Below are 20,813 nucleotides of genomic sequence, written 5' to 3'. Positions count from 1 at the left end.
AGAAAAGAACACAGCTCTCAGAGCAGAGAGAAGGGCTCAAATATCCTTCTAAATGCAACAGTGTTACTGCGAAGGAGAAACACAAGGAGAAAACTGTGTGGAAACCCAGAGGTCCTCTTCACTGACTATGCCCAACAAAAAGAAGGAAGGAAGAAGAACAACCTCATGTTCTTTGCTGATTCCATTTACATCTGGAAAAATACTCTGTGCAGTAATTATGCATACGTATCCAGAGATGGCATCGACTCAGGAGGCAGATTAAAAGTCTGTAAAGATGAACACCTTGACAAAGATGACCCTCTGCTTACCATCACATACTACACCAAAGGAAAGGTCATGGTCCAAGGGAATGAAGCCAACCTGGAGTCATTCGAAGAGGCATTCCCTCTGTTGAAAGCTGAGGTGGACACCAAGAGGATCAATGTCCCCTCTGACAGCGAAGGTGATGAGAGCCCAATAGAGAACCCCACCACCCTGTCAATCTCTGCCCCTCCCACACCTGCCAGCTCCAACAATCAGCTGAAGGAGAGTATGGCCCTGCTGGAGCTGGACTTTGCTGAGTTCAAAGAGTGGAGCCAGGCCAGGCTGTCTGGTCCCCCAGACAACACTCTGCAGCAGCTAAAAGAGGACCTCCAGCAGCTCAAGAGAGACAACGAGGCCTTGGCATCTGACCTCAGAGGAAGTGTTGAGGCACTCAAACAGGAGAACAGTGTGCTCCGTGCTCAGTTAGCCAAAGAGAAGGAGGATGCTGAGTATAGAGAGAAGAGCTTCACCAGGCAAGTCCAACACCTGACAGAAAAACTCTCATCAGTCCTCACAATGACGAGTACAGAGACACAGACTCTCACTGCCATTGTCCCTGGTCCACCCTCTCTGCTCTGCACCCATTCCAACAACACTGTGGCACCTCCTGATACACCCACACAGCCAGCTGCCAACAGCCAGCTTTGCCCATCCAAACTTCCCTCTACTCAGCCTGAAGAACAAGCCCCACAAGTGGTCCTGCTGGCTGACTCAAATGGGAAGTTCCTAGACACAAAATAAAAAAGTGCTGTCTAAACGCTGTAGCACCACAGGCCAGGCAATGAAGCTGTTAAAAAAGGAGACCCTCAGGAGCCCTCAGTACCTGGTGATCCACACGGGAACAAATGACCTGCACAGCCTCCGTAGGAACACTGCTGAGGCAATGAGGAAAATGGCGGAGCAGGCCAGTAAAAAATTCCCCGACACCCTGCCAGGGACGGATTATGAGTCCGTGGGCCCCTGGGCCCAGACGACGAGACAAGGCCCCCCCCCAACACACAAATGCCGCATCGGCACACAACCCAACTCCGCACTCACGCACAAATCAGCAGCAGTACAAAGGTTGCGCTAAAACTACATTTTAATTCATGAAAGACCACTTTTGAACAAATCAATCACACAGAAGTTATGATCTGAAACGTAGGCTATATGTTTGTGTGAAGCAGGCTAAACAATATTAAATAGGCTATCATTAAACGCATCTCTTCCGGACTTTGCGCTGCGCAAATTCATTGACAATGTCATTAAAGTCCAATGACTTGGTCAGCTCACTCTCGATGGCCATCAGAGAAAGCCAGGAGAGACGTTCTTGTTTCATCTTCGTCCTGAATTAATTTTTTATCCGACCCAGGAGAGAGAATGATCACTCACCTTCGCAGTTGGTTACAGGCAGTGTGAGGAACCGACCGAAGCGCAACATACACGTTCAGAAACATACACGTTCGGAAACATAGACTCAAGCGCAGTGGCGATTCTAGAGTCTGTTGGGGCCCCAAGCAAAAATTCCCAGGGGGCCCTTCCGACCGGTGTCTTTTACAAATGCTGCTTACGGGCCTTGGCTTGTGCAAATGCTGACACTTTGTCCTCCAGATCCACAGACCTTCGCACACTGTGCTCTATTGAAATAAGAGCCAGTCCTGAAAGTCTCTCTTGTGACATGGTTGACCTGAGATAGGTTTTGATTTGTTTTAAAGCTGAGAAACTTCTCTCTCCAGAGGCAACAGTGACTGGAAGAGTTAATAGCAGACGGAAGGCAATGCTGAGATTTCCATAAAGATCCAGAAGCTGTTCCTTGTAAATGTAATCAAGAATCTCTCTTGGGGAGGCAGATACATGATCAGGAAAGGCATAGACAGCAGCCCTGATCTCCAGAACCAAATCCTCAGAATCAATGTCATGTAGTGTGTTTTCCAGTTTCTTGCAGCTGTCTTCAAGTTTGCCACCCTGAATATTTTTTGACATATTTTCTTTGGAGAAGATAAAACCATAAAGGGCATAAACATCCTCCATGTTTGAAAATCTTTCATCCAAACGAGTGAGGGCTGTGTCCACTAGGGGCAGGAAAAACTCTCTGTTAAAGTGCTCATCTGGAGTGGACTGCGTTTCTTCTCTGCCCTCATACAGGAACTGCCTGGTTGTTTTCCGCTTTCTTTTTTCAGGAAACTTCATATCAATCTCTAGGTTTTCTGCTATCTCTCTAGCATCAGTCTGAGAGGCAGCAAGTCCATTTCCCCTGAAATTCTCCAGATACACTCTCACTGTGCTTGTTTCTCTTTTAAGTGTTTCAAGAGAAACAGTGGGACTCTGGAGAATCTTGCTGACCTGGTTGATCTGATACAATATGTTGTACCAGATTACAGTGGACATTACAAAACTCCATGTCAGGAATTCATCCTTAATGCTGGTTGCTGTGGGCAATGTCTCTGAGTCCTTCTTCTGAACTGAAAGTTTTTGGAGAGCAGACAAAGCTTGTATGATCTCCGGCAGGTGGTAACGCACCACTTTCACACTGTCAATCCTGGCCTCCCATCTGGTCACTGACAAAGATTTTACTGTTAACTGTTTGACATGTTCCTGTAAAACTGCCCAGCGTTGCACAGAGGAGCTAAAAAGATTATGCAGTCTCTGGAGAACACCAAAAAAGGAGATGGAGACTACTGAAGATTTTGCAGCATCTGCTACAACCAGATTAAGAGTGTGACTACTGCATGGGACACACAGTGCCTTCTCATTCATTTGCAATATTCTTGCTTGAACCCCTTGTTTATGTCCCATCATGTTGCTCCCATTATCGTAGGATTGTCCACGGCAATCTGCAATGCTCAAGCTGAACTGGTCCAGCTTCTCCAGGAATGTGTCACACAGACCTTTGCCAGTGGTGTCTTGAACATCAACAAATCCTACGAAATGTTCAGAGATAGATGCGCCAACTGATGGCTCGCAGTTCACCATTCTCAAGACAACAGAAAGCTGCTCGGTGTGGCTAATGTCAGGAGTACAGTCCATTATGACAGAAAAGTACTTTTCACCTTTTTGACTATCTCATGAACTACTTTGTCTCCAATTAGTGCTATGATTTCATTTTGGATTTGACTGCTGAGGTAGTGCACCTTTGTTTCCTTGTTTTGGATCCTCCTCAAATGTTCATTCATGATTGGATCAAATTGTGCCATTAATTCCACCTGTGACAAGAAATTACCATTATGTGGGTCATATAGCACATTTGTATGCCCTCTCAAAGCGAGGTTCCTTTCAGCTAGGTGGCATATTATGGCAATCACTCTGTATGACACCTCTCCAGTGCTGCATCTCAAGATGCATCACATCCTTGTTGATCTGATCAATGGCTGTTTTAGTTTTGAGCCTCATCTGGAGTTCATGCCAAGTTGTCATACAGGTAATGTGTGTTTTGGAATATTCATGTTCCTTTAGATGTCCAGCCAGATTCCTCCAATTTCTGAAACCTCCTTTTGTTAGTGCATTGTCCTGTTTACCAAAAACTTTGCACGCAAAACAGAAGACAGAGTCTGTGCTAACTGAATAAAGAAGCCATGTTTGCTGTATCTTTTCCCCATTTCTCATTACCATTTCGTAGTTTTCCTTTGTGAATCTACGTGGATTTTTCTCAGAATTCTGTGGGAAAACTACATCTTTGATCTACTTAGGCCTATTTGTGACTAATGCACACACTTCAGTATGGCTTAGAACACTTGACCATTCTGCAGGGTCTTCTGATGTGGTCAAAGCTGTTGTAGAAGCAGGTGATGTGTCATGATGAGGGGTAGGAGTTGCAGTCCTGCTGGAGGTGGACGTTGCAGGAACTGAATTACAAAAAAAAACAAGGTATACATTGTCATAAAGAATCTTTACAGGGCATGGTATATGTTATAAACTAAAGTAAAATGTATTGATTTATTAAATTCACAGTCATCTGTATCATAACCTGGGATGGGCACTCGATGTGCCTCTGGTGTCTCTTCCTGCTCATGACAACCACCAGGCGGAGTGTCCACTATCCCACTGGAGGTAGATGTTGCTGGAACTGATATGACAAAAAACAACAGGGTATATATTATCTTAAAGAATCTTTTCAGAGCATGTCACATGTTATCAATTGAAGTAAAATGTATTGAACTCACAGTCAACAGCATCATATCTTGGGATGGGCGCTCGATGTGCCTGTGGTGTCTCTTCCTGCTCATGACAACCACCAGGTGGAGTGTCCACTATCCCACTGGAGGTAGATGTTGCTGGAACTGATGTGACAAAAAACTAAATTGTGTAGTTCTATATTGTCATAAATAATCTTTACCAATTAAACAGTTACAGTCAACAGTTAACAATTAAAGTGGAACACTGGACTTACGGTTTTCATCGTCAGCATTTGGTAGGGGCACTTTATCTGTTTTTTTTGTGGTCATAAATTTAAGTAAAGATCCTGAGGAGAGGTATGAAAGAGATTTGTAATTGTTCTCCTTGGGCATAGCTTTCATTATTCATTGCTATCATAGCATTCATAGTAGCTAGCTTAACACTAGCAGCTAGTCTGTCTCCCTGTTAGTTCAACAATAACTAACACTAGTCAGTAGTTCAATAACAGGAGTCATTTACTGTTGATGTTATGCTTAGATCATTATCTGCTCCACTTACCACCGTCTTTCTTTCTTTTTTATTCATCATCTTTTTTTTTCTTCTTCTTCTCACAACCAGATGGATAACTCCTCTTCATTTTCCTCCAGCTTAGTTTCCAATTTAATGAACGATGGCATCACACGGGTTAACGTGAAGTGGGATAACTGACCTAGAGACGTCACCCATTCACTTACGTTCATTTTCGAAACCGGGCAGGAAGTTGGGTTTCTGACTCGGCAAAGCCAATGTCAATCAACATTCCATCCAATCGGAATATGTGTAAGAAAAGACTCCCTTTATTTACGTGACGTTGCCTAGCAACGCTGCGCATGTGCAGTTGGAGAGTAGCACGTTTAAGTTTGCGGCCAAATAGTAATTAACGTAGTTTGTTACTATACAAGTTAAGCGCCTGTAACATCAGTGTTAAATGCGTATGTGCCGGTTGGTGCCGGCTTAACATGCCAGCTCTTGGGGGCCCCCTAGCGGCTCGGGGCCCCAAGCAGTTGCCTGCCTCGCCTGTTCACAAGCTGCGCGTCTGCTCAAGGGCATAATCCAAAATTAGTCTGAGCAGTCCTTTTGGGCTTGTGTCATCCCCAGCCTTGATGAATGACCTCAGTTGGATTAGTTCATCGCCTAAACATTCATCCATATCAGATGGGTAGGCAGATGCCAGAACACTGGCCTTCTGCATCACTGAGACATCCGATTCAGTCTTTTCGAAGAAAATTGCACTGAACAAGTCATACAAGTCCCTGTATGCCTCCAGACGGTTTCTGAGGCTCTGTGTGAGTGTGTCAATGGCAACATTGAATGTCTCTATTTGAAATGTGCGTTTTCCCCCGAGCTCAATGCCCTCTTCTGCTGTTTTGTCAGCAAAGGCCTTGCGTCTCTTTCGACGACAAATGCCATGCTTGTACACCTGGCTGACACCAGGCACACTCAATGCGGCCCTCTCAAATTTGTTAAAAAGATCCCTTTGTGCAGCAACGCAATCACGTAGTGATTCCAGCGCTCTGACAGCACACTCAAGTGAGACATCGCTGCGCTGCAAAATAGCGCTAGTTGCATGGAATCGTGACAATATTGTATCCCAAAACGTGACCATGAACGCAATCTCCAATGTCTCAAACTGCTTACAGAGTGAACGTACTTCTGAACATGTCTCCCTTTTTTCATCCATATCTGTGGAAAAAAGCTTTATCCTTTCGTGCAACTGCTGGTAATTTTGCCACAATGCCTTTGTTGACTCCGCTCGGCAGCTCCAGCATGTGCTAGAGAGGGATTTCAAAGTAAGCTCTATGCGAGCGTTAGAATCTCCGAATACTTTGCCCCAGCGATGCGGTGAGGCAGCGGCAAATTTGTAGAGAGACTGCAAAAAATCAAAATAATTGCCAACCGCATTGATACAGCCCTCAATACTGTTCACTCCGACCAGGTTTAAAGAATGGGCTGCACATAGGACATAGTGAATCATTGGATTATTTTTTTCTTTAGGTAGGCTTGCAATCCGTTATATTTTCCACTCATATTACTCGCATTATCATAAGACTGTCCACGACAGTTTGCAAGATCTAGACCAAGTTGATGCACCCTTGAGATAACACAATCAGCTAAACTTTCTCCTCTGTGACTATTGATGGGCTCAAATCCAACAAAGCGCTCCATTATGCAGCATGTTTCACTCACAAATCTAAAAATGAACGTAAGCTGGTCTACGTGGGATAAATCAGGTGTCGAGTCAACTATTACACTGAAATACTTGGCATCACGTAATTCCTTCATCATAGTTTGCCTTGTTTTTTGTCCCATGAGTTCTATGAACTCGTCACAGACTGTAGAGAATAAATAGGAGACGCTGCCACGGCCCTTCTGCCCAAACTTTCTGATGTGCTCTGCCAAGAACGAGTCAAACTGCGATAACAATTCTAAATTGCCCAAGTAATTCCCATTGTGGGGTGAGCCTAGTAATTCATCTTGTCCCCTAAATGCAAGTCCTCTCTCCCCCAAGAACTTGATAACGGAGACAACTCTCCTGAGCACCTCTCTCCAATATTGCCTCTCCCCCTCTATCTGCTTCATCAGTCCGCTGTCAACGGTAGCTGCTGTTGTCCGACGATGCAGGGCGATCATACAGGCCAGATGTTCCGCACTTCTCTCATGTTCACCAATCCGCTCTGGATGTTTCCAGTCGGAATAACCAGCGAAGAATTAACGGGATTTGCACGAAAACAATTTGCATGCAAAACAGTAAATATTTCCTGTGGACCGAGAATATGTGATCCACTCTCTATCGACGACTTGGCCATTTGCCAACATGCATTTGAGCTGGTCTTTTGTTAGAACACGAATCTTGCCACCTATTCCACTGTCTCTTGCAGAGGCAGGATAACTTGCACTCCAGTTTTGGAACACTTTGACCCCTCTGTCAATGAGAGCTGCTTTAGCCCTGTCACTTTGAGTGTCCCCCCAGCAAACTGGGTCATTATCAGTCTCAAACCAACCATATCCCTCCATTTGTGTCCTCATTGTCCTCATCCTCCCCCACTTCTGTGGACATAACATCACTGCTGCTGCTGCTGCTAATGCTCAATGGCTGTCGTCTTAATCACATTTAGCTGTTGTCATTCCATGTCTCTCCTCACTATGTTCATCTGTTGCTGTCTCTCCATATGTCTGCTCATTATCCTCCCCATTGTCCTCATTATCCTCCTCCTCCCTCACTTCTGTTGGCATAACATCACTGCTGCTGCTGCTAATGCTAACCGGCTGTCTGTCATCTTCATCACATCTAGCTGTTGTCCCCCTTGTAGAATTATTTAAACTTGATTTAAAATCTCAGCTTCTCTCAAATCTTACAGTTTTTTGAACTTGCGTTTAGCTGCTCCACTTAATACGCTCCATCTTGCATTGACTTAATCGTTAGTATTGTAACCGTTCACCTGCCTGTCAAGTTTTCTAACTAGCGCCCTCTATTGACACATCCAGCTATAGCCTACTAACTACATTCAGTAAGCTAACAGACTAGCTGTCTCCTAGACCACAAGGCTTATATTTTCTTATTATATCTATATATAATATTTACAACATAAAATGCTTTGGTTGTCAAATTAGGAATCTCACAGATTCTCCCAGCCGACCACTGGCTAAATTTGCTTTTTGTCAGGCAACACTTGGCTAATATAATAATCATAATAATAATAATAACAATAATAACAATAATAAAATGAAGAAGAGAGTAAGATCAGTGTTATTTGACTAATATCTGAGGTGAATAACAGCCCGTGGTGGTAAATGATTGAGGGTCCCTACATCAGGGGCCCATACATCTGACCTGTATGCTTGCCCTGCACCATCGGACAACAGCAGCTACCGTGGACAGCGGACTAATGAAGCAGATAGAGGGGGACATGTGACATTTAATACCCCACGTTATTTGATTGAGAGGCCCATTTCAGATATCAGGGGTGAATAACATAACCTGTGGTTCAGGGGCCCTATTAAGACATATGACATATCATACCCCATGCTATTTGATTGAGAGGCCCCTTTCAGATACCAGGGATGACTAACATAACCTGCGGTTTCAGGGCCCTATATGACATATCGTACCCCATGCTACCTGATTGAGGGGCCTTTTTCCGATATCAGGGATGAATAACACACACACAACCTATGGTTCAGGGCCCGTGGCATATGATGGAGGGGCCCTATTAAGACATATTACATAATATAACCAGTGTCATATGGCTTTAGGGCCCCAGTAAGATATCGGGATTCAAATGTTGTAGAAACAATATTGAAATGGTAGCGCAGAGGCTTGGGCTTCAGGGCCCCCTTGGCCCTTGGGCCCCTGGGCCTGGGCCCAGTAGGCCCGTGCAGTAATCCATCCTTGCACCCTGCTGCCTAGGACAGACACCCCTCCTCATGTCAACCATGACATTAATATAGAGATCAGAAGAGGATCAACACCTTACCAAATGTCCACCTGGCCCTCCACTCAACCATTGGCCCCTGGGACCTCCATGATGGACTCCACCTACACAGAGAGAAGGTGGGGATTTGCAAAGACCCTCAAAGATGCAGCCCTGGGACGCAGTCCTCCCACCCCCTCCTCTGCTACAGGCTTTACAGAGCCTCCCAGACCCCTTCCTCCCCATCACCACCCCAGGATCACCACCCCTGCTATGAGGAGACACAACAGTTCAGCCTGGACCTCCCACTCCCCAAGCCCCCAACACAACCAGAGGAGGCAACTTTCAACCATCTCATCCCCTGCACACCAACCCCCTTTACAACACCAGCAGCAGAAATATGCAACAACAGCTGCTCCTTGTCTCCCTCCCCACCTACAGCAGCGGAACTATGCTGGAGTTGTAGCCCAGCCTGCTGCCACACTCCCTCCCTCTGCTACCTCTGAACTGGGAGACATCAGGGTGATGCTGCACACCCTGTACACCCGACTTCTGTCCAGCTAAGACATTACATTTTTGTGTTATAAGTAGTACATAGATAGCTGTAGTTTGTTTTTATATATTTGTCTCACTATACAGGTTCATTCTGATTGTTTGTTTTTAAAAAATAAATGCGTTCATTCCATATAAGCTGTTGGAATATTCAGGGACTCCACTCCTCAACCTTTGAGGTTAAGAGTGAAAGTCCAGAGTTCTTAGAATCTATCAAAGATGTTGATCTTTTTATATTAACAGAAACATAGTGTCAAAATGATCTGCTCACTCACTGTCCTCCAGGTTATAATGAAATCATGGTGCCAAATCTAAAAACATAAGTAAGGGCAGAACCTCGGGGGGGATCTTGGTGTGGTATAAAGGAGATCTTTGCCGTCAGATCTCAGTAGTAAAACCAGGTAAATTACACCTTTTGGTTAAGGTTAGATCAAACCCTGGGCATAACTGACACGAATCTATATATATTTGGTATTTATAGTAGATTCTCCTTATTTTGAAGAAGACATTTTTGAAACTCTCCATTCAGAAATCGCCTACTTCCAGGCCCAGGGAAATGTGCTTTTAACTGGAGATCTGAACGAACGAACATGAGTTGAACCAGATAACGTGGACCCACAGGGCAACCACCATGTATTTGGTGATCCCCCCGTTTACCACACCAACCGTCACCCATCGGAACAACCTTGACTCTGAAATAAATCAGAGTGGCAAGTGGCAAGGAGATAGTGCATCTCTGTCGGGCCTTAGGCCTGTATGGTAGGTTCAGAGGGGACTCTTTAGGGAGATTCACATACTCCTCAGCTCTAGGGTCTACTGTAATAGACTATGAAATCACTGCCATGGACCCCTCCACTATCAGTGCATTCACTGTCAGACAGCAATCCCCCCTTTCAGACCACAACCGAATAAATGTGTTCTTTAAACTCTGAGTGACACAAAAAGGGAACCCAGTAAGCTGTATAAATTAAATCTTTCTTACAGATGGGCCCCAGACAGTGGAGACAAATTAACCATGGCCTTGAACTCACCTGATCTGATGAATGAAATGTCACTATTTGACCAAAATCAATATGTTCCTACCAGAAATGGTGTAAACATGGCCATTGATGATATCAATATGATATTTCATAAGGCAGCTATTAAAGCTGACCTTATAAAACAAAAGTGGAAGCCTGTTGGTTGAGCAAGAATGCAAGACCATCAGAAAAGACCTGAGAAAAATAGCAAATGAAAAACATCGGCAACCAAACAACCCAGCCTTACGCATTAGATACAACGACATTTTCAACACATATAAATGTACAATACGGAACAAAAAAATTCCTTAAAAAATTATACCCACATGAAACTTGAAGATATTGAGAAAGCCATTGATCAAAAATCAATTCTGGGATCTGTGGAACAACTTTGACACAAAATAACCACAAGTATTACCCATCCAAAACGGTGACATCTGGAGAGAACATTTTGAAAGTCTGTACACAAACATACCAATACATCTAATTAATTCAGGTCAATGTATTACAAAGGAAAACTCGAAACATTAGAAGAAACTATTAAAACAACCAAAACCCCCTTGATTTCCTCATTACTTGGGAAGAATTGACCACACAGACACTATCTCTTGTGGCCCGGACAACATTAAAAACAAAATGCTCAGATGCAGCACCCCAGAGATGCAGGATACAGTGTTAAAGCTGTTCAATATCATACTGCAGTCAGGATGTTTTCCTGACATCTGGTGCAAAGGGCTTATTTCCCCCATTCATAAGAGTGGGGACAAATCCGACCCTAATAACTACCGTGGCATCTGTGTCAGCAACTGTCTGGGTAAATGATTCTGTAGTATTCTAAATAAAAGAATACAAGATTTCCTTAACCAACACTCCATCTGGAGTAAAAACCTAATTGGCTTCCTTCCAAAACACCGCACCACCAACCATGTATATACCCTTCACACTTTAATTAACAAACATTTCGACCAAACAAAAAATGGTAAGAAATTCACTTGTTTCATTGATTTCAAGAAAGCTTTCGACTCTATTTGGCATGAAGGGCTCTATTATAGTGATCTACATTGTGGTATAGGGGGCAACATGTATGATCTGGTTAAATCAATGTGTTTAGCAAATAAGTGCGCTGTTAAAATTGGAGACAAACAAACTGAATTATTCCCGGGTATGGATAAGCCCGGTGGATGGGAAAAAAGAATCATCACTTTGAAGGAAAAACAGGCTTTCATTTCTTATTTCTCTGTAATTATCGTAATGATAGTGGTTTTAATTATTAAGGCACAAAAAGTAGCATTTTCTCTCAAAGAGGGTGGAGTAAAGTCCAGCGAACCCGCCCTCTGATTGGCTGCAGAGGTATTATGATAATGAGGAGGGTGTGGCCTGGGGCCCGAGCGGCGGTGCTGCCCAGTCTTCCCATTGTGTGTCGTCTGGAGCCGGAGAGGATACTCAGACTGTCGCTCTGTCTGTCCGGGTGTGTGTGTCCATGTGACTGTCTCTCTGTGGATTTATAACGGAGCGGTGCCGGAGGATGCTTTTATTCCTGTATGGTACCTTCTGTCTGGAAATAGCCGGAGCTGTTGTGGATTAATCTGTGTGTTCGGGCTGCACCTCCTCTCTTGCATTCGGGAGGAGCAGCAGACCCAGAAAGGTGAGTGTGTTCTTCTTCTGCCGTTTAATGCAGGAAACCCACAGTGTCTGCTCCTCCCGGTGTGGACTGTTTGTGCGCGTGCAGGTCCTCCCGGTTTTGACTGTGTGTGCGCGTGCAGCTCCTCCCGGTGTTAGCTGTGTGCGCGTGCAGCTCCTCCCCGTGATGACTGTGTGCGTGCTTGCTGTTTAATGTACGCCTGTACGTCTATTAAATGTGCGCGTGTGAATGGGTCAGATTATGCTTTTTCCCTGCGTCATGGGACGGAATGACTGTTTGGCTGCTTTGATTGATGATTGTGTCAATCACCCGGTCATCAGCACGCTCAGCAACAACCACAAACAGCGGAAGAACGGGTGTGTGTGTGTGTGTGTGTGTGTGTGTGTGTGTATATGTGTGTGTGTGTGTGTGTGTGTGTGTGTATGTGTGTGTGTGTGTGTGTGTGTGTGTGTGTGTGTGTGTGTGTGTGTGTGTGTGTGTGTCAGTCAGTGTGAGAGATGCTTCATTAAGTCCAGTCACCTTCCTCCCGTTATCCTTTGCTTTAGCTTTGTGAATGGGCTGACAGGGGTCTGCAGAGGGACCGGGGTCTGCAGACACAGCAGTGCATCGGTTACTACCACAATGAGCCATTTAAACACAAGCTTCACAAAAGAGGTATTTCCAATTTGAAATGGAAGTTGGCTTGATCGAGGTTATGGGTTAGTCAATCCTGATCCTTCTAATCCAGTTTTAGGTTTTGTCCAGTATATGGGTTACAATAATTTGTTGTATGTGTTAACACAGTTGGAGATTGTTACAGCTGGTGTACTTAGAGTAGGGCTGTGTTCATTTTTAAGTCAATTGGTGGAAGAGGTACTCAGATCATGTACTTGAGTAAAAGTAGACATACCAGAGTGTAGGAATACTCTGTTACGGTAAAAGTCCTGCATTCAAAATGTTACTCAAGTAAAAGTGCAAAAGTATAAGCATCAAAATATACCTAGGTCGCATTCACACCTAATAGTCCTCTTCATGGTGCCCACCAGAATCCAGTTTGTTACATTGTTTCATTTTTCAGAAGGTTCGGTTTGCGCTCAGAAACAAAATCGTGCACGGAAATGCTGTCCAACAATCGGTCAGACATTAAGCGGGTAAAAATGCACACACCTGCAATTTGTAGCCTCCACCATGCAGCATCGGCAGGTTATCCGTGCTGCTGTTAATCTGGAGAGATATCAACAGGCTCTAGCGGACAGCGCATATGAATATATAATCAGACAACATTATAACACGTATAATGAGACATATATAAGGAGGAGGTTTCACCGACCACAGGGTGCAGTGATCAGATTGTAACATGGCCTCTTGCTGTACACACGGGACCAGTGAGGGGAGCAGTCACACAATCACATCTAGCCTAGCTGATGTTCATAGTTGTTTATATCTCTCAGTGTTAATTTTGGCAGCTATTTTAAATTTAGTCTTAGTCTTTAGACGAAAATGGTTATGCGATTTAGTCACATTTTAGTCTTTTTTTTATCTTTCATAGTTTTAGTCGATGAAAAATCATTACATTTTAGTCAACTTTTAGTGAAAATGTTTTGAAAACATTTGTTCTGAAATTGGAATCAAGGTGACTGTATGAAGTGTTGAAATTCTTAAAGCAACATTCAGTCTCTTAACACTTTACTTGTGTAATATCTGGATTATTTTGCTTAGTTATATGGATATCTCGAGCCTAGACTCTAACATTGATGCGATGCTGCTGTGCTGTCCTTGCTGATCCGCTAAGGTGCGAAGAAGAAGAAGAAGACTTTTTGACTTTTGCAAAAACACTTTATTACATGTTCCAAGTCCCCGATATGTTTATAAAACAAAGCTCTAGCCAGAGTCTGGCTCTGATATTGCACAGCCAGATTGCTTTTGCTTCTTGTCCCTTCCTGTTTTCCACTCTGTTCTTCCTACTTAGATAAATAGCCATTTGTGCTTCACCAGAGATATTTTAGGACCTGCCACTTTTCCTTGCTTGTCTTTCTGTATGGAGCCCCCATGATAAACACGCTCGGTAAAAGGTATACCAAAAAGACTAAAAACCAATGTTAAAAGAGAGAAGAAACCCGTGAGTCTCTGGCACTCTGTAAAAACATGGAAAACAGTCTCTCTAAAACCACAAAATGGACACTCACTACTAACAGCAGGATTAATGACGGAAATAAAAGAATTGGAGGCGCCGTGTAAAATCCTCCACTGGAGGTCGGCAGTACGTTTTTTTAAGGGAGGTTTGTACAGAGTCCTCCACTGTGGGCCTGGTCCGTTTCCGGCACCCAGTCTGGTGCTCCATACAGTGGAGGCCCTGTCCTTCAGTCCATTTTTGTTTATGCTTTTGACAATGTTCATGTATATTGTCTTTTTGTCAGCTTTGTGTATGGTCATTTTCTCTGGGTTTGCAACCTTGAGACATTTCTTTCCCCACTCTGTAGTGTTTACAAACATTACACACAGGGAGGATACATGCACTGATGATATACATGCACAAACACAACCACACACATGCAGGAGAGGTGTCAGAGCACTGAGGCTGCCAGGTACCCGGCACCAGTGGCTCAGGAGGAGAGCTGGCACCTCTCCAGCTACAAGCTCATTCCATTTTTCTGGTCCAATCGGGACGTGAACCTCGACCCTTTGGACTCCAGTCCAAACCCTTACAGACTAAGCCACTGCCGCCAAAATATAGTATATCAATAATATCAAATTTAGAGTCCCAGTATTATTGACTTAACTTTAGCGAATTGATATGCTAAGTTAGCATTGGGACTTATCATTTATCGTTAGCTAGCGTACCGTGGCATAAATAGCACGATCATGCACCTTCAAGTGTCTCTTCAGGTTGGTCGTATTCTTCCCAACTAATTTGTAGCCACATGGCGTCTCTCCTTCTCCTGCAGTAACAGTGCAGTGTGTTTTCCTTTCATAGAATAAAATGTGTCCATATATCTATTTTTTTTTCCCGACCAAAACCTTTTTGCGCTGAAGCCATCATCCTGTTTTTATTTTTCTCACTGTGTGGACATCATCACTTGTAGCTGAGGGATATGAGTGACGTGTGCAGATTCCCAGAATGCCTACTAATTCAACCAATGACAGGGATGCGTTTTGACCATAGACTCTATAAATAATGGACGTATTATCCGTGACGTCACCCATAGGTTTGTGAAGAGCCGTAATTAAGCTCAAAGTGGGCGACTCCCACCGTCGACATCTTCTCAGTCTACCTCCCGTCCACTCCCGGCTAATCCAAATAGGGCCATAGGTAAGGGGGGGCGGGATAATCATCAAGTTCAACATTTCAACACACCCATTTGGGACTTGATTAACACTATCAATACAAGAACTTTGACACCAAAAGTAACTCTGTATCTTGAAAATAACCCCCACCCCTTGAAAATGAAAAAAATAACCCCAAAAGTGGCATTTTCTGCACATTCCGCCTGGTATGCATAAGCTGTTCTTACTGTTTGCCTATATACTGTTGAATAAATGCTTTCAAACCCATTTGATATTTAATAAACATTATTAATAGAAGAACTGTTACACCTCAAAGTGACCCTGTATCTTGAAAATAATCCCCCATCCCTCTTTAAAATTAAAAAAAGAACACAACGCGTTTTTTTTAGCTGTTCTGCCCTTTGTATGCATTCACTATTCTTACAGTCTGCCAATACTAAAAGACTAAACTCATTTGGAAATGTTTTATTTCAAATACAAAACAGTTAATTCATTTCTATTCAGTCACATTGACATGGAAAGAACTTGAACTTGTCAGTCTTAAGTAGCACCTCACATTTTTCTTAGCCTTTCAAGACTTTCTTGGAATTTTGCATATTCCAGTTTGGTTCGGTCACTCCTCTTGCCTAGGTACGCCATGAGAGCATCTCCAAACTCCTGTGCTGTTTTCATCCTCCTCTTCCCACTGGGCAGTGTCACTTGGATTCTGAAGATAGGATCGACTTTAGGCAGAAGCGTGGTGCTTTCTCTGGCAAACTGAACCTCAAGCTTCATCCTCTGCAGCTTTGCGTTGTTGTTCAGACTTTCATCCACAAGGAACTTTTCAACTTCCCCACTGTCAGTGAAGGGGCCACCTCTAGATTTCAGTGTGTCCAGCATGTCTAGTCTCTTCCTCTCCTTTCTTTGAGCCATCTCCTGTTTCTCGTCTGCCCCACTCTCGAATTTCGCCTTCATGAGTTTACTCCAGTTGAGTTCAACCTCTCGTTTTGCTTGGGCTGCTGCCTTGAAACCTCTGAAGGACGGAATCTGTCCATCCCTAAGCTCCTGGCTCTTCTGTAAAATTATTGGCCTACTGACTGCGTTCAGTGTGCCTAGCTTCTTCAGTCTGTAGTCCACCTTGCCACATTGTCTCTCCATCCCAATGTTGTGCACAGGGGTGCCATCAATGTTACTAGCCTGTTCACTGACAGGGTAGTCCATTGGGAAGGTCTCCTCATCAATCCCATAGTCCCTCCTCTGCCTGGCCAGGACAGTCTTCAGATGGGGCTGCATGAGATCTGTCAGCTTCTTCACTTCATCCAAGTGTTCGGCAGCCACGTCTGACACTGAGTTCAGGACCTCTTCCGTGTAGGTCTTCTTTACGCTACTGAAAAGCTTGTCAGACACTACAGGATACTCAGGTGTTGTGAACGTAGTGTAGTTGTCGCTGATTGGCTGGCCCAAGCCTTTATTTGTAGAACTCCCTGAGCTGAGTATGGGTAGCATCTTTCTCTATGGTTCTGGCATAGAAGGGCTCCACCAAGTGCACACCCAGGCAGGCAAACACCAAAAGGGCCACTTTGAGGTAGGGAAGCTCCATCACTTCTCTGACGAGGCAGGCCAGGCGGTTGTTTATGTGAGGGTTCTGGCTCAGGAACTCTGTCAGATGGCCAAAGTGGTATATTAGGACTGCTGCTGCCCTGGAGAGACATCCAACCTGCTGTCTTTGTAGGAAAACAGCACACTGGATACCTGCCTTTGCTCAAGGAAGAGGAGGAATTCCCTGTAGCGGTTCCAGGGTTTGTGGGAATACTCAGGAGCCACCAACTTGAGGCACATGTCCAGTGCCTGTCCAGCCACACTGGCATTCTTGCTGTCTACATCCAGATCCACCATGAAACTCTGTAGCACTTGCTCCATCTTCATATCGGCCTCCACCAACCGCATCACTTTATTCATGGCACTGCTGAAGCCCAGTGTAGTGTGGGTGCCACAAAAGATCTGACCTGCTGGTGTTTCCAAGTTGTACATCTCTGCCAACAGCTTTGAAAACCCTTTGTTGTGCTCTGTGCTGTCAGTCATATGTGCATCTACAAGTTTATAAACATCCTCCACACTGACTCCTCTGACCGACGCCAGTATTTCGAACCCCATATCCACTTGCATTGCTATGTCCTCAGTGGTCTCTCGATGAATTGGTAAGATAGGCAGAGGAAATGGGCTATCTTGACCCACATGCAGCCCTTGTACCATGAACTGGCCTACACCTTTCTTTGTGGTGCTGTCCGATGCATGTGTGATCATTTTACCTTTCTCCTTCTCCTCCTCAAGCTTTTCCACAACTAGACACAGACTTTGGGCCTCAATTTGCTGTAGAGCTGTCCTTATGCTTCTAGTACTTGGCACTGTATCCTTGTCAAAGACCTCATCAGATTCCCCAGCACTTTTCCAACTTCGTCCAAACATAGTGTTGCCTACTTCAATCACAGCTGAGCTCGCCTCACTGATAGAAAGTCCCTTTCCTGAGAGATTGGCTATAGTTGTATAGAAGTCATCCCGGACTTTTCTCCCGGACAATCGTATGTGTTGAAACTCTTGTGGTAGTAGATCTTTATCCATGTCTAGTTCAGCAACATCTGTGAAGAGTGTTTTCCTTCTTTTGGGTTCTGGACACTGAACAGGACACTGGTTTGGGGATTTCAACGGTTTGCTTGCAGTCAACCAGCAGCCACAATGTATTATGTAAATGTACTTTATCACATTAGAACATTGCAACATCTGACAGGTGAACCAAAGTGTTCTCTTAAGATTTTATTTTATTTTTAATGATAAAAGGGGGGAAAGGGGGCAAAAAACATGTCCGATTTAGTTTTTTGGGTGGGGTGGGGGGTTTGTTTCATGATAGGTACCAACTTCCAATACAAAATATCTCCCAAATGACCCAATGCACCATCACTGAAGTGGGCGTAATCATTTTCCAATTTTTTTATTTTTAGGCCATTTACCCGCTTTTTAGGCCCGCTGACTGCGCTAACCTGTCAATCAAAGCGACCACGCCCTTAATTATGCATAACTTTAAGCCTTAATAAAATTAAAACTGGAGAGTTATATAGAAATTCACCCTCCTCATAGTTGTCATGAATAGGGAAATTAGCTATAGAGACCAAAAGCAATTTTTGTACCACGCTGTAAACATATTTATTTCTGCTGTAAAAATTGGCATTTTAACATGGGGGGTCTATGTAAATTGCTCTGTTTTGGAGCCATTTTTAGCTCGCCATCGTCTCGTCTTAGTCATGTATAAAAGGTCGTTGACGAACATTTTTCGTCATAGTTTTCGTTGACGAAATTAACACTGATATTTCTGTGAATTAATAAATCATTTCAGAATGAATGAACCCTGTGTTCTCAAAGCTGGTAAAGGTGCAGCTAATTTTAATGGCTTTGTATACTGCAGGGTAGCTGCTGAATTTACTCCAGGTGAACTAAAGTCTGTTGATTATATTTCACATCATTAATCCAGATATGTAAAGTAACTGAAGGGAATAAATAAATGTAGTGGAGTAAAAGTACACCATTTACCTCTGAACTGTAGTGGAGTCGAAGTACAAAGTAGCAATAAAATGGAAATAATTAACTAAAGTACAAGTACAAAATTGTACTTGAGGACAGTACTTGAGTAAATATACTAAATTACTTTACACTTCTGTATTTCTGATTTACCAGTTAATGTATACACTGTAGAAAACAATAACGTTTTAAATTGCTATTCAAAGTCTCTGAAGTCCACACAATGCCTCCAGGTTTCTTATTTGACAAATAATCCAACCGTTGAATTGTTTTTGAACAACAAAAAGTATGTAACAGGAGATGGCAGCAGCAGATTTGTGGCCTTTAATCCTAATCTGGCTCACTCCTTGCACAGACTACACGACTTTCAAAGTCGTACGATCACTTGCCAGTTCACGCTACACAACTCGCTCGGTGAGTCTTGAAGTCGTTGTGGTGTGCACACTACGCGATTGAACGGCGACAGGGGGTCACATACTACACGATCTGTAACCAGGAGAAATCCCAGAAGAGTCTGTCTGGTCTCCAAACTATGTTTTCTCACGAAAACAAGCGAGAAGTGATCCGGGAAATGACACGGATTTCGAACGTTATTATGTTTTACCTAGAAACTGTCAATAAGTTACTTTGCTTAAGCTTGTTAGCACATCAGCTAACGTTAACTTAAGTGAATTGTGTAGCCTAGCTACAACTTTACAGTTCAAAATCAGGTTTCAAACAGCTGTGTCGACTTGTTGTGTGGGACAAACGCTTCTTCTTCTTTTTTGAAAGTTGTGCAGCTCCTCCCCGGGGCTTTTCCTCACTCCATGTCTTGCGCTCTCATTGGCTGTAGCTCGTCGGCGCACCCATTACCAGGCACAACCCTTTTCACACTACATGATTTGGACTCGCCGACAAGTCCAGATATTAAGCTTGCTAGATATCGGCGTCGGGGAGGTGTCAGGGACTCGTCTGGGAGGCGTCGGGGAGTCTCTCACCTCGCTCTTGAGCAGTTCACACATAACGATCAAACGCCGACTGCAGAGCGCCGACTCGTCCCTGAGCTCTAAAATCTGTCTGGGAGCGGCTAATTGGGCTAAAAAATTGTGTAGTGTGAACTTGGCATCAGGCAGAAGCTATCAAAATAACAGGACTATTTTGGACTTTAATAGGTATACGTTTCTTTCCAACGGATAATCTGCATTATTAGAAACGCGTACTTATTTGTGTGAAAGTACATGTCATGTTTTTGGACCCTGAATAAACCTGTGGATATTTTGTTGGTCAACCATCACCTACATAAATGATCTTAAACTGAAAACAGACCATGCTTCTGTCATGGCAAATGCTCACATGTGAATTGTTCAACATTTTTGAATGCTTCAGGTTTGTAGTGTTGGATGTAAATTAGTAAAAAATTATAAGGTATACAGCAGGGGTGTCAAACATACAGCCCGGGGCCAATACCGGCCCGTCAGAGGGTCCAATCTGGCCCGCAGGATGACTTTGCAAAGTGTAAAAATGTAAGCACTGCCACAACTTTTATGTATTTTTTATGTATACATATTATTTACAGTACAAGGCTGGGGGATCACCTAACCTTCTTCCTTCATAGCCTCAACTTAGTCTGTATTGTTGTGTGACTGGATAACTACACAGATGTTGACAAGTTCTCCTGATTCTGAAGTTGTTTTGATCCAAAATGTATCTGGAACATTGTTCAGTTGCAGATAAGTCTCTAAATGTTTGTGTAGACACACTGTGATCTGTAAGCTGTAATGCACATGTGTAAATGATAAACTGAGGCATAATATTGTTGAAATTGCCCTAATTTTTCCAAAGACATTTCAGGATGTTCATAATGTTTTGTAAACATTTTTTTAATTAAATGTGAACACTTTCAGAAAGAACTTTTTTGCACTGAAACAAAGGGAACTATTTCGAGGTTGTCGTTGTTTATAG

The sequence above is a fragment of the Eleginops maclovinus genome, chromosome 13 (assembly GCF_036324505.1).
Source record: "Eleginops maclovinus isolate JMC-PN-2008 ecotype Puerto Natales chromosome 13, JC_Emac_rtc_rv5, whole genome shotgun sequence".
Classification (NCBI taxonomy): Eukaryota; Metazoa; Chordata; class Actinopteri; order Perciformes; family Eleginopidae; genus Eleginops; species Eleginops maclovinus.
Note: the sequence above shows the minus strand (reverse complement) of the source record.